Here is a 12,664-nt window from a genome sequence, read left to right as displayed (position 1 = left end):
TGGTGCTCGACCCCATACATTGTGACTGATGTGGATATGTGGTGCTGGAGCCCATGCATTTGGACTGTTGTGGAAATGTGATGCTCAAACCCATACATTGTGACTGTTGTGGAAATGAGGTGCTTGACCCCGTGCATTGTGACTGTTGTGGACATGTGATGCTTGACCCCATGCATTGTGACTGTTGTGGAAATGTGGTGCTCGACCCCATGCATTGTGACTGTTGTGGAAATGAGGTGCTTGACCCCTTGCATTGTGACTGTTGTGGAAATGAGGTGCTCAACCCCGTGCATTGTGACTGTTGTGGAAATGTGATGCTCTACCCCGTGCATTGTGAATGTTGTGGAAATGTGGTTCTTGACCCCGTGAATTGTGACTGTTGTGGAAATGAGGTGCTCGACCCCATACATTGTGACTGTTGTGGAAATGAAGTGCTCCAACCCATGCATTGTGACTGTTGTGGAAATGTGGTGCTCGACCCCGTGCATTGTGACTGTTGTGGAAATGTGGTGTTTGACCACATGCATTGTGACTGCTGTGGAAATGTGTTGCTCGACCCCGTGCATTGTGACTGTTGTGGAAATGTGGTGCTCGACCGCATACATTGTGACTGATGTGGAGATGTGGTGCTGGAGCCCATGCATTTGGACTGTTGTGGACATGTGATGCTTGACCCCATGCATTGTGACTGTTGTGGAAATGAGGTGCTCGACCCCATACATTGTGACTGTTGTGGAAATGTGATGCTCTACCCCGTGCATTGTGACTGTTGTGGAAATGTGGTTCTTGACCCCGTGAGTTGTGACTGTTGTGGAAATGAGGTGCTCGACCCCATACATTGTGACTGTTGTGGAAATGTGGTGCTCCACCCCATGCATTGTGACTGTTGTGGAAAGGTGGTGCTCGACCCCGTGCATTGTGACTGTTGTGGAAATGTGATGCTTGACGGCATTCATTGTGACTGTTGTTGAAATGTGTTGCTCGACCACGTGCATTGTGACTGTTGTGGAAATGTGTTGCTTGACCCCTTGCATTGTGACTGTTGTGGAAATGAGATGAGGTGCTTGACCCTGTGCATTGTGACTGTTGTGGAAATGTGTTGCTTGACCCCGTGCATTGTGACTGTTGTGGAAATGTGGTGCTTGACCCTTTGCATTGTGACTGTTGTGGAAATGAGATGCGGTGCATGACCCCGTGCATTGTGACTGTCGTGGAAATGTGGTTCTTGACTCCGTGAATTGTGACTGTTGTGGAAATGAGGTGCTCGACCCCATGCATTGTGACTGTTGTGGAAATGTGGTGCTCGACACCGTGCATTGTGACTGTTGTGGAAATGAGTTGCTCAACCCCGTGCATTGTGACTGTTGTGGAAATGTGACGCTCTACACCGTGCATTGTGACTGTTGTGGAAATGTGATGCTCTACCCCGAGCATAGTGACTGTTGTGGAAATGTGGTTCTTGACCCCTTAAATTGTGACTGTTGTGGAAATGTGGTGCTTGACCCCATGCATTTTGACTGTTGTGGAAATGTGGTGCTCGACCCCATACATTGTGACTGATGTGGATATGTGGTGCTGGAGCCCATGCATTTGGACTGTTGTGGAAATGTGATGCTCAAACCCAGACATTGTGACTGTTGTGGAAATGAGGTGCTTGACCCCGTGCATTGTGACTGTTGTGGACATGTGATGCTTGACCCCATGCATTGTGACTGTTGTGGAAATGTGGTGCTCGACCCCATGCATTGTGACTGCTGTGGAAATGAGGTGCTTGACCCCTTGCATTGTGACTGTTGTAGAAATGAGGTGCTCAACCCCGTGCATTGTGACTGTTGTGGAAATGTGATGCTCTACCCCGTGCATTGTGAATGTTGTGGAAATGTGGTTCTTGACCCCGTGAATTGTGACTGTTGGGGAAATGAGGTGCTCGACCCCATACATTGTGACTGTTGTGGAAATGAAGTGCTCCACCCCATGCATTGTGACTGTTGTGGAAATGTGGTACTCGACCCCGTGCATTGTGACTGTTGTGGAAATGTGGTGCTTGACCCCATGCATTGTGACTGTTGTGGAAATGTGGTGCTCGACCCCATACATTGTGACTGATGTGGAGATGTGGTGCTGGAGCCCATGCATTTGGACTGTTGTGGAAATGTGATGCTCAACCCCGTACATTGTGACTGTTGTGGAAATGAGGTGCTTGACCCCGTGCATTGTGATTGTTGTGGACATGTGATGCTGGACCCCATGCATTGTGACTGTTGTGGAAATGAGGTGCTCGACCCCATACATTGTGACTGTTGTGGAAATGTGATGCTCTACCCCGTGCATAGTGACTGTTGTGGAAATGTGGTTCTTGACCCCGTGAGTTGTGACTGTTGTGGAAATGAGGTGCTCGACCCCATACATTGTGACTGTTGTGGAAATGTGGTGCTCCACCCCATGCATTGTGACTGTTGTGGAAAGGTGGTGCTCGACCCCGTGCATTGTGACTGTTGTGGAAATGTGATGCTTGACGGCATTCATTGTGACTGTTGTTGAAATGTGTTGCTCGACCACGTGCATTGTGACTGTTGTGGAAATGTGGTTCTTGACCCCATGAATTGTGACTGTTGTGGAAATGAGGTGCTCGACCCCATACATTGTGACTGTTGTGGAAATGAGGTGCTCCACCCCATGCATTGTGACTGTTGTGGAAATGTGGTTCTTGACCCCTTAAATTGTGACTGTTGTGGAAATGAGGTGCTCGACCCCATACATTGTGACTGTTGTGGAAATGAGGTGCTTGACCCCATGCATTGTGACTGTTGTGGAAATGAGGTGCTCAACCCCGTGCATTGTGACTGTTGTGGAAATGTGATGCTCTACCCCGTGCATTGTGACTGTTGTGGAAATGTGGTTCTTGACCCCGTGAATTGTGACTGTTGTGGAAATGAGGTGCTCGACCCCATACATTGTGACTGTTGTGGAAATGAGGTGCTCCACCCCATGCATTGTGACTGTTGTGGAAATGTGGTGATCGACCTCGTGCAATGTGACTGTTGTGGAAATGTGGTGCTTGACCCCATGCATTTTGACTGTTGTGGAAATGTGGTGCTCGACCCCATACATTGTGACTGATGTGGATATGTGGTGCTGGAGCCCATGCATTTGGACTGTTGTGGAAATGTGATGCTCAAACCCAGACATTGTGACTGTTGTGGAAATGAGGTGCTTGACCCCGTGCATTGTGACTGTTGTGGACATGTGATGCTTGACCCCATGCATTGTGACTGTTGTGGAAATGTGGTGCTCGACCCCATGCATTGTGACTGTTGTGGAAATGAGGTGCTTGACCCCTTGCATTGTGACTGTTGTAGAAATGAGGTGCTCAACCCCGTGCATTGTGACTGTTGTGGAAATGTGATGCTCTACCCCGTGCATTGTGAATGTTGTGGAAATGTGGTTCTTGACCCCGTGAATTGTGACTGTTGTGGAAATGAGGTGCTCGACCCCATACATTGTGACTGTTGTGGAAATGAAGTGCTCCACCCCATGCATTGTGACTGTTGTGGAAATGTGGTGCTCGACCCCGTGCATTGTGACTGTTGTGGAAATGTGGTGCTTGACCCCATGCATTGTGACTGTTGTGGAAATGTGGTGCTCGACCCCATACATTGTGACTGATGTGGAGATGTGGTGCTGGAGCCCATGCATTTGGACTGTTGTGGAAATGTGATGCTCAACCCCGTACATTGTGACTGTTGTGGAAATGAGGTGCTTGACCCCGTGCATTGTGATTGTTGTGGACATGTGATGCTTGACCCCATGCATTGTGACTGTTGTGGAAATGAGGTGCTCGACCCCATACATTGTGACTGTTGTGGAAATGTGATGCTCTACCCCGTGCATAGTGACTGTTGTGGAAATGTGGTTCTTGACCCCGTGAGTTGTGACTGTTGTGGAAATGAGGTGCTCGACCCCATACATTGTGACTGTTGTGGAAATGTGGTGCTCCACCCCATGCATTGTGACTGTTGTGGAAAGGTGGTGCTCGACCCCGTGCATTGTGACTGTTGTGGAAATGTGATGCTTGACGGCATTCATTGTGACTGTTGTTGAAATGTGTTGCTCGACCACGTGCATTGTGACTGTTGTGGAAATGTGGTTCTTGACCCCGTGAATTGTGACTGTTGTGGAAATGAGGTGCTCGACCCCATACATTGTGACTGTTGTGGAAATGAGGTGCTCCACCCCATGCATTTTGACTGTTGTGGAAATGTGGTGATCGACCTCGTGCAATGTGACTTTTGTGGAAATGTGGTGCTTGACCCCATGCATTTTGACTGTTGTGGAAATGTGGTGCTCGACCCCATACATTGTGACTGATGTGGATATGTGGTGCTGGAGCCCATGCATTTGGACTGTTGTGGAAATGTGATGCTCAAACCCATACATTGTGACTGTTGTGGAAATGAGGTGCTTGACCCCGTGCATTGTGACTGTTGTGGACATGTGATGCTTGACCCCATGCATTGTGACTATTGTGGAAATGTGGTGCTCGACCCCATGCATTGTGACTGTTGTGGAAATGAGGTGCTTGACCCCTTGCATTGTGACTGTTGTGGAAATGAGGTGCTCAACCCCGTGCATTGTGACTGTTGTGGAAATGTGATGCTCTACCCCGTGCATTGTGAATGTTGTGGAAATGTGGTTCTTGACCCCGTGAATTGTGACTGTTGTGGAAATGAGGTGCTCGACCCCATACATTGTGACTGTTGTGGAAATGAAGTGCTCCAACCCATGCATTGTGACTGTTGTGGAAATGTGGTGCTCGACCCCGTGCATTGTGACTGTTGTGGAAATGTGGTGCTTGACCACATGCATTGTGACTGTTGTGGAAATGTGTTGCTCGACCCCGTGCATTGTGACTGTTGTGGAAATGTGGTGCTCGACCCCATACATTGTGACTGATGTGGAGATGTGGTGCTGGAGCCCATGCATTTGGACTGTTGTGGACATGTGATGCTTGACCCCATGCATTGTGACTGTTGTGGAAATGAGGTGCTCGACCCCATACATTGTGACTGTTGTGGAAATGTGATGCTCTACCCCGTGCATTGTGACTGTTGTGGAAATGTGGTTCTTGACCCCGTGAGTTGTGACTGTTGTGGAAATGAGGTGCTCGACCCCATACATTGTGACTGTTGTGGAAATGTGGTGCTCCACCCCATGCATTGTGACTGTTGTGGAAAGGTGGTGCTCGACCCCGTGCATTGTGACTGTTGTGGAAATGTGATGCTTGACGGCATTCATTGTGACTGTTGTTGAAATGTGTTGCTCGACCACGTGCATTGTGACTGTTGTGGAAATGTGTTGCTTGACCCCTTGCATTGTGACTGTTGTGGAAATGAGATGAGGTGCTTGACCCTGTGCATTGTGACTGTTGTGGAAATGTGTTGCTTGACCCCGTGCATTGTGACTGTTGTGGAAATGTGGTGCTTGACCCTTTGCATTGTGACTGTTGTGGAAATGAGATGCGGTGCATGACCCCGTGCATTGTGACTGTCGTGGAAATGTGGTTCTTGACTCCGTGAATTGTGACTGTTGTGGAAATGAGGTGCTCGACCCCATGCATTGTGACTGTTGTGGAAATGTGGTGCTCGACACCGTGCATTGTGACTGTTGTGGAAATGAGTTGCTCAACCCCGTGCATTGTGACTGTTGTGGAAATGTGACGCTCTACACCGTGCATTGTGACTGTTGTGGAAATGTGATGCTCTACCCCGAGCATAGTGACTGTTGTGGAAATGTGGTTCTTGACCCCTTAAATTGTGACTGTTGTGGAAATGTGGTGCTTGACCCCATGCATTTTGACTGTTGTGGAAATGTGGTGCTCGACCCCATACATTGTGACTGATGTGGATATGTGGTGCTGGAGCCCATGCATTTGGACTGTTGTGGAAATGTGATGCTCAAACCCAGACATTGTGACTGTTGTGGAAATGAGGTGCTTGACCCCGTGCATTGTGACTGTTGTGGACATGTGATGCTTGACCCCATGCATTGTGACTGTTGTGGAAATGTGGTGCTCGACCCCATGCATTGTGACTGCTGTGGAAATGAGGTGCTTGACCCCTTGCATTGTGACTGTTGTAGAAATGAGGTGCTCAACCCCGTGCATTGTGACTGTTGTGGAAATGTGATGCTCTACCCCGTGCATTGTGAATGTTGTGGAAATGTGGTTCTTGACCCCGTGAATTGTGACTGTTGTGGAAATGAGGTGCTCGACCCCATACATTGTGACTGTTGTGGAAATGAAGTGCTCCACCCCATGCATTGTGACTGTTGTGGAAATGTGGTGCTCGACCCCGTGCATTGTGACTGTTGTGGAAATGTGGTGCTTGACCCCATGCATTGTGACTGTTGTGGAAATGTGGTGCTCGACCCCATACATTGTGACTGATGTGGAGATGTGGTGCTGGAGCCCATGCATTTGGACTGTTGTGGAAATGTGATGCTCAACCCCGTACATTGTGACTGTTGTGGAAATGAGGTGCTTGACCCCGTGCATTGTGATTGTTGTGGACATGTGATGCTGGACCCCATGCATTGTGACTGTTGTGGAAATGAGGTGCTCGACCCCATACATTGTGACTGTTGTGGAAATGTGATGCTCTACCCCGTGCATAGTGACTGTTGTGGAAATGTGGTTCTTGACCCCGTGAGTTGTGACTGTTGTGGAAATGAGGTGCTCGACCCCATACATTGTGACTGTTGTGGAAATGTGGTGCTCCACCCCATGCATTGTGACTGTTGTGGAAAGGTGGTGCTCGACCCCGTGCATTGTGACTGTTGTGGAAATGTGATGCTTGACTGCATTCATTGTGACTGTTGTTGAAATGTGTTGCTCGACCACGTGCATTGTGACTGTTGTGGAAATGTGGTTCTTGACCCCATGAATTGTGACTGTTGTGGAAATGAGGTGCTCGACCCCATACATTGTGACTGTTGTGGAAATGAGGTGCTCCACCCCATGCATTGTGACTGTTGTGGAAATGAGGTGCTCAACCCCGTGCATTGTGACTGTTGTGGAAATGTGATGCTCTACCCCGTGCATTGTGACTGTTGTGGAAATGTGGTTCTTGACCCCGTGAATTGTGACTGTTGTGGAAATGAGGTGCTCGACCCCATACATTGTGACTGTTGTGGAAATGAGGTGCTCCACCCCATGCATTGTGACTGTTGTGGAAATGTGGTGATCGACCTCGTGCAATGTGACTGTTGTGGAAATGTGGTGCTTGACCCCATGCATTTTGACTGTTGTGGAAATGTGGTGCTCGACCCCATACATTGTGACTGATGTGGATATGTGGTGCTGGAGCCCATGCATTTGGACTGTTGTGGAAATGTGATGCTCAAACCCAGACATTGTGACTGTTGTGGAAATGAGGTGCTTGACCCCGTGCATTGTGACTGTTGTGGACATGTGATGCTTGACCCCATGCATTGTGACTGTTGTGGAAATGTGGTGCTCGACCCCATGCATTGTGACTGTTGTGGAAATGAGGTGCTTGACCCCTTGCATTGTGACTGTTGTAGAAATGAGGTGCTCAACCCCGTGCATTGTGACTGTTGTGGAAATGTGATGCTCTACCCCGTGCATTGTGAATGTTGTGGAAATGTGGTTCTTGACCCCGTGAATTGTGACTGTTGTGGAAATGAGGTGCTCGACCCCATACATTGTGACTGTTGTGGAAATGAAGTGCTCCACCCCATGCATTGTGACTGTTGTGGAAATGTGGTGCTCGACCCCGTGCATTGTGACTGTTGTGGAAATGTGGTGCTTGACCCCATGCATTGTGACTGTTGTGGAAATGTGGTGCTCGACCCCATACATTGTGACTGATGTGGAGATGTGGTGCTGGAGCCCATGCATTTGGACTGTTGTGGAAATGTGATGCTCAACCCCGTACATTGTGACTGTTGTGGAAATGAGGTGCTTGACCCCGTGCATTGTGATTGTTGTGGACATGTGATGCTTGACCCCATGCATTGTGACTGTTGTGGAAATGAGGTGCTCGACCCCATACATTGTGACTGTTGTGGAAATGTGATGCTCTACCCCGTGCATAGTGACTGTTGTGGAAATGTGGTTCTTGACCCCGTGAGTTGTGACTGTTGTGGAAATGAGGTGCTCGACCCCATACATTGTGACTGTTGTGGAAATGTGGTGCTCCACCCCATGCATTGTGACTGTTGTGGAAAGGTGGTGCTCGACCCCGTGCATTGTGACTGTTGTGGAAATGTGATGCTTGACGGCATTCATTGTGACTGTTGTTGAAATGTGTTGCTCGACCACGTGCATTGTGACTGTTGTGGAAATGTGGTTCTTGACCCCGTGAATTGTGACTGTTGTGGAAATGAGGTGCTCGACCCCATACATTGTGACTGTTGTGGAAATGAGGTGCTCCACCCCATGCATTTTGACTGTTGTGGAAATGTGGTGATCGACCTCGTGCAATGTGACTTTTGTGGAAATGTGGTGCTTGACCCCATGCATTTTGACTGTTGTGGAAATGTGGTGCTCGACCCCATACATTGTGACTGATGTGGATATGTGGTGCTGGAGCCCATGCATTTGGACTGTTGTGGAAATGTGATGCTCAAACCCATACATTGTGACTGTTGTGGAAATGAGGTGCTTGACCCCGTGCATTGTGACTGTTGTGGACTTGTGATGCTTGACCCCATGCATTGTGACTATTGTGGAAATGTGGTGCTCGACCCCATGCATTGTGACTGTTGTGGAAATGAGGTGCTTGACCCCTTGCATTGTGACTGTTGTGGAAATGAGGTGCTCAACCCCGTGCATTGTGACTGTTGTGGAAATGTGATGCTCTACCCCGTGCATTGTGAATGTTGTGGAAATGTGGTTCTTGACCCCGTGAATTGTGACTGTTGTGGAAATGAGGTGCTCGACCCCATACATTGTGACTGTTGTGGAAATGAAGTGCTCCAACCCATGCATTGTGACTGTTGTGGAAATGTGGTGCTCGACCCCGTGCATTGTGACTGTTGTGGAAATGAGGTGCTTGACCCCGTGCATTGTGATTGTTGTGGACATGTGATGCTGGACCCCATGCATTGTGACTGTTGTGGAAATGAGGTGCTCGACCCCATACATTGTGACTGTTGTGGAAATGTGATGCTCTACCCCGTGCATAGTGACTGTTGTGGAAATGTGGTTCTTGACCCCGTGAGTTGTGACTGTTGTGGAAATGAGGTGCTCGACCCCATACATTGTGACTGTTGTGGAAATGTGGTGCTCCACCCCATGCATTGTGACTGTTGTGGAAAGGTGGTGCTCGACCCCGTGCATTGTGACTGTTGTGGAAATGAGGTGCTCAACCCCGTGCATTGTGACTGTTGTGGAAATGTGTTGCTCAACCCCGTGCATTGTGACTGTTGTGGAAATGTGACGCTCTACACCGTGCATTGTGACTGTTGTGGAAATGTGATGCTCTACCCCGAGCATAGTGACTGTTGTGGAAAGGTGGTGCTCGACCCCGTGCATTGTGACTGTTGTGGAAATGTGATGCTTGACGGCATTCATTGTGACTGTTGTTGAAATGTGTTGCTCGACCACGTGCATTGTGACTGTTGTGGAAATGTGGTTCTTGACCCCGTGAATTGTGACTGTTGTGGAAATGAGGTGCTCGACCCCATACATTGTGACTGTTGTGGAAATGAGGTGCTCCACCCCATGCATTTTGACTGTTGTGGAAATGTGGTGATCGACCTCGTGCAATGTGACTTTTGTGGAAATGTGGTGCTTGACCCCATGCATTTTGACTGTTGTGGAAATGTGGTGCTCGACCCCATACATTGTGACTGATGTGGATATGTGGTGCTGGAGCCCATGCATTTGGACTGTTGTGGAAATGTGATGCTCAAACCCATACATTGTGACTGTTGTGGAAATGAGGTGCTTGACCCCGTGCATTGTGACTGTTGTGGACTTGTGATGCTTGACCCCATGCATTGTGACTATTGTGGAAATGTGGTGCTCGACCCCATGCATTGTGACTGTTGTGGAAATGAGGTGCTTGACCCCTTGCATTGTGACTGTTGTGGAAATGAGGTGCTCAACCCCGTGCATTGTGACTGTTGTGGAAATGTGATGCTCTACCCCGTGCATTGTGAATGTTGTGGAAATGTGGTTCTTGACCCCGTGAATTGTGACTGTTGTGGAAATGAGGTGCTCGACCCCATACATTGTGACTGTTGTGGAAATGAAGTGCTCCAACCCATGCATTGTGACTGTTGTGGAAATGTGGTGCTCGACCCCGTGCATTGTGACTGTTGTGGAAATGAGGTGCTTGACCCCGTGCATTGTGATTGTTGTGGACATGTGATGCTGGACCCCATGCATTGTGACTGTTGTGGAAATGAGGTGCTCGACCCCATACATTGTGACTGTTGTGGAAATGTGATGCTCTACCCCGTGCATAGTGACTGTTGTGGAAATGTGGTTCTTGACCCCGTGAGTTGTGACTGTTGTGGAAATGAGGTGCTCGACCCCATACATTGTGACTGTTGTGGAAATGTGGTGCTCCACCCCATGCATTGTGACTGTTGTGGAAATGTGGTGCTCGACCCCATGCATTGTGACTGTTGTGGAAATGAGGTGCTTGACCCCTTGCATTGTGACTGTTGTGGAAATGAGGTGCTCAACCCCGTGCATTGTGACTGTTGTGGAAATGTGATGCTCTACCCCGTGCATTGTGAATGTTGTGGAAATGTGGTTCTTGACCCCGTGAATTGTGACTGTTGTGGAAATGAGGTGCTCGACCCCATACATTGTGACTGTTGTGGAAATGAAGTGCTCCAACCCATGCATTGTGACTGTTGTGGAAATGTGGTGCTCGACCCCGTGCATTGTGACTGTTGTGGAAATGTGGTGCTTGACCACATGCATTGTGACTGTTGTGGAAATGTGGTGCTCGACCCCGTGCATTGTGACTGTTGTGGAAATGTGGTGCTCGACCCCATACATTGTGACTGATGTGGAGATGTGGTGCTGGAGCCCATGCATTTGGACTGTTGTGGACATGTGATGCTTGACCCCATGCATTGTGACTGTTGTGGAAATGAGGTGCTCGACCCCATACATTGTGACTGTTGTGGAAATGTGATGCTCTACCCCGTGCATTGTGACTGTTGTGGAAATATGGTTCTTGACCCCGTGAGTTGTGACTGTTGTGGAAATGAGGTGCTCGACCCCATACATTGTGACTGTTGTGGAAATGTGGTGCTCCACCCCATGCATTGTGACTGTTGTGGAAAGGTGGTGCTCGACCCCGTGCATTGTGACTGTTGTGGAAATGTGATGCTTGACGGCATTCATTGTGACTGTTGTTGAAATGTGTTGCTCGACCACGTGCATTGTGACTGTTGTGGAAATGTGTTGCTTGACCCCTTGCATTGTGACTGTTGTGGAAATGAGATGAGGTGCTTGACCCTGTGCATTGTGACTGTTGTGGAAATGTGTTGCTTGACCCCGTGCATTGTGACTGTTGTGGAAATGTGGTGCTTGACCCCTTGCATTGTGACTGTTGTGGAAATGAGATGCGGTGCATGACCCCGTGCATTGTGACTGTCGTGGAAATGTGGTTCTTGACTCCGTGAATTGTGACTGTTGTGGAAATGAGGTGCTCGACCCCATGCATTGTGACTGTTGTGGAAATGTGGTGCTCGACACCGTGCATTGTGACTGTTGTGGAAATGAGTTGCTCAACCCCGTGCATTGTGACTGTTGTGGAAATGTGACGCTCTACACCGTGCATTGTGACTGTTGTGGAAATGTGATGCTCTACCCCGAGCATAGTGACTGTTGTGGAAATGTGGTTCTTGACCCCTTAAATTGTGACTGTTGTGGAAATGAGGTGCTCGACCCCATACATTGTGACTGTTGTGGAAATGAGGTGCTTGACCCCATGCATTGTGACTGTTGTGGAAATGAGGTGCTCAACCCCGTGCATTGTGACTGTTGTGGAAATGTGTTGCTCAACCCCGTGCATTGTGACTGTTGTGGAAATGTGACGCTCTACACCGTGCATTGTGACTGTTGTGGAAATGTGATGCTCTACCCCGAGCATAGTGACTGTTGTGGAAAGGTGGTGCTCGACCCCGTGCATTGTGACTGTTGTGGAAATGTGATGCTTGACGGCATTCATTGTGACTGTTGTTGAAATGTGTTGCTCGACCACGTGCATTGTGACTGTTGTGGAAATGTGGTTCTTGACCCCGTGAATTGTGACTGTTGTGGAAATGAGGTGCTCGACCCCATACATTGTGACTGTTGTGGAAATGAGGTGCTCCACCCCATGCATTTTGACTGTTGTGGAAATGTGGTGATCGACCTCGTGCAATGTGACTTTTGTGGAAATGTGGTGCTTGACCCCATGCATTTTGACTGTTGTGGAAATGTGGTGCTCGACCCCATACATTGTGACTGATGTGGATATGTGGTGCTGGAGCCCATGCATTTGGACTGTTGTGGAAATGTGATGCTCAAACCCATACATTGTGACTGTTGTGGAAATGAGGTGCTTGACCCCGTGCATTGTGACTGTTGTGGACTTGTGATGCTTGACCCCATGCATTGTGACTATTGTGGAAA

The sequence above is a fragment of the Hemitrygon akajei genome, chromosome 10 (assembly GCF_048418815.1).
Source record: "Hemitrygon akajei chromosome 10, sHemAka1.3, whole genome shotgun sequence".
Lineage (NCBI taxonomy): Eukaryota > Metazoa > Chordata > Chondrichthyes > Myliobatiformes > Dasyatidae > Hemitrygon > Hemitrygon akajei.
This window is presented reverse-complemented; position numbering follows the sequence as displayed.